The following is a 3,258-nucleotide window of genomic DNA, read 5'->3' as shown; positions in this document are numbered from 1 at the left end:
AAAAGGTTTATTTGATTTACACTTCCCTGTTATAGAATTGTGAAGTGGATTGATATCATTTGTAATCTATTACAACATGGACTTGACTCATACAGTGTTGGCCATTAGCATTGTCAAAAGATAATTGCTTGAGCAAAGAGCTCAGAGTGCCATGTTATTCTCCAGTTTTGGATCACTGATCTTCCTTTAGCTCACAACTATGAATTGACTATGAGGAGCAAAAACTCTGCACTTCGTTTCTGAATAGGCATATTGAGTAGGGTGGTTTAAATGAAAGAGGGTGCCGACTAGTTACTAGGAATGGCCTTAGCAGTGGTAACAAAAAGGGTTATTTTTTTTTTCTTCCAGCGGGTGGAGCTAAGGCAGTGCTTTCACCAAGGTGTCATTTGCATGTCTTCATTACATCCTAGCTTCTGGGACCTGGCCAGCCTGGTAGGAAAATCACTGCCTCTAAGACTGTACTATGTTAATGGAGGCATTTCTCCCTTGTCATAAACAAGAAGGAACTCTGCTTGAAATCTGTCTAACAATGTAACAACAAAATTAGCTAACTTCTTTTTGAGTCACCAAAATTCATATCCTAAACTGTGATCAATTCTTGTGCTAGTTATGGAATTAGATCAGGGGTATTTTATATGTAGTACACTATTACAATAATAAAACCCAAAGTCATATATAATAATAACCTTCATAAACAAGTTTGATTATCATAATACTAGTACAATTTAGTTTTCTTACAAAACTGCTTTGCAGCATCATTTCTCTTGGCTAGCATCTGGATGCCATTTTGTTCTTTAATAATTCTCACACAGTTATGCTTCCTAAAACATTTTATCCTTAGGGATGATTTTGAGAAAACTGAAGTATTTGTTGGAAAATAAATGATATTTGGCTAACTGAAAAATTACTTTGGCATTTTCTTATGTTTCAAACAATTAGTTTGATAAATTCTAGGTTTGTTGATAAATATATCTGACTATCCATTTAAATATCAGAAAGAAGACAGACTCATTCAGCATTAAAATGCAGCTCATGTTCAAATTCATTGTTGCTACAATTTTGTAATTAGTTTCTCTTTTTGATTAGTCTCAAGTTAATTAAAACCTTTTTAAAAATTTATATGCCTCCTACAGTCTTTCCTCTTCCTCTTCCAGTAGAGCTCCCTGATCTCCCAGGGAGGGACCCAGTGGAGACTTTCAATTTAGACTCCCTGTCTGCATGATGTTTGGCTGTGTGTCTCTGCACCTGCTCCCATCTGCTTCTAGAGGAAGTCTCTTTGATGACTGGACAAGCCATTTATATATGAGTATAGCAGAATATCACTAGGAATCACTTAAATGATTTTTTTCCAGTTGTGTTTGGTTCTACCCTAGGTCTCTGGGCTATCTAGTCTTTGGTTCCTTGCCATGCAGGCAGTGTAGGGCATTGACTCCCTCTGTTGCCATGGGCCTCAAGTTAAACCAACTATTATTTGACACTTCCACAAATTCTGCACTATCATTGCCCCAGCACATCTCACAAACAGATGCATCTCTGATTTGTTTGCTTGCTCTTGGAACTCCTTTTCTCTTATTGGATTGCTTTGCCTAGCCTCGATATAAGGGTGTTTGTCTTGTCTTGTTTTGTTCTGTTTGCTTGTCTTCTATTTGAGGTCTGCTCTTTTTCTGAAGAGGAAGCAGAAGAGGAGTGGATCTGGGCGAGAGTAGAGCTGTGGATGGGGTGTTGGGAGGGAAAACTGTGGTCAAGATGAAATGTATGAGAGAAGAATCTATTTTCAATAAGAAAAGCATGCCATTTTCTTTTTTTGAGTGCAAAATAAATTATTTTAATCCTAAACATTTTAATGAAAGCACAATTGTTCCTCTAAGATATTAAATATTAGTTTTTGAGGGCCATTTTCACAGAACATTCATATTTTTAGAACTGTTTCACAAAACTATGTGTTCCATTATCATCGTGACAAAAGTATGGAAAAATATGGAAGGGTTCCTTCCATGGCACAGGTAATAAGAATCAATGATATTGTGATGTTTAAAAAGTATTATTGGAGGGCTTTCAAGGTTGATTGGTGGGTTAAAGCACTTGCTCACAAGTTGATGACTTAAGTTAGATCCCTGGGACTTACATGCTGGAAGGAAAGAGCATCAACAAGTTCTACTTTGATCTCCATGGACACAGCATTGTATGTGTACATTCACACACACACACACACACACACACACACACACACACACACACACACATAAAATAAAGATTATTTTTTGAGAGTCTGCGGGGAGGCGGGGAATGGCTCAGTTAACAAAGTGCTTGCCACATTATAGTGAGAACCCAAGTCTGAGCCTCAGCACCTACAAACAAACAAACAAAAACCACAACACAACACAACAAAACAAACAAACAAAAACAAAACTGGCTGTAATGCTTGTAATCCCAGCACCATGAAGACAGAATTGGAATCCCAGGGCCTCAGTGCACAGTCAAGTGTAGCTGAATCTGTAAGCCCCAGTTCTAGTGAGAGACCCTAACCAAAAAGCTAAAGTTGATGTCTGCTGAGTTGGCCTCTGCTGTCCATATGTGTACCCTTCTTCTCAATTCTCAAGTTTCTGTCAGATACTTGGAAAGCCAACAAGTCATGCAATATAAAAATAAAATAATCATCTAAAAGTTTTCTTTTTCAGAAGCAATGGTTATTTTAAAATAGCTCATGTTTAAAAGGAAATCCTAAAATAAACATTTCTTAAAAGTAAAATGGCAAAGCCACCATTAATATGTCATAGTTTATTGCATTATGTGTCATTTCATATGCAATAAAACTTCTTTAAGGAAACATAATACAAAATCACTATTAGGATCTGTGTATAGGTTTGCAGTGATTGTGCAAGAAAAATGAGAAATCTATGTAGCTCCCCAGAAGTAATCCTGCATGTAATGTTACCCAATGTTTAGAGTGGTGACTCAAAGCAGGGGAATATCTATTTCCTTAGTGAAAAAAATTAGTAAGCAAAAATGAAATATGCATGCTCTATTACTTGATCACAATTCATAACATCTTGAGTATTCTCATTAAGACACATATTGCTTAGTCGCCCATGTAGCAAGGTCACCTCCGTAAGCTCAGTAACATGTTCAGAGACAGGCAGGCAAAAATGAGAATAGATTATTTTATATACATCTGTCAAGAGAGTACATCAATGCTTATGTAAAATTTTTTTGCATTTTAAATATCCAAAAATTTCTGATGTGATAAAAAGGCTTTTT

The sequence above is a fragment of the Phodopus roborovskii genome, unplaced genomic scaffold, assembly GCF_943737965.1.
Source record: "Phodopus roborovskii unplaced genomic scaffold, PHOROB, whole genome shotgun sequence".
Classification (NCBI taxonomy): Eukaryota; Metazoa; Chordata; class Mammalia; order Rodentia; family Cricetidae; genus Phodopus; species Phodopus roborovskii.
Note: the sequence above shows the minus strand (reverse complement) of the source record.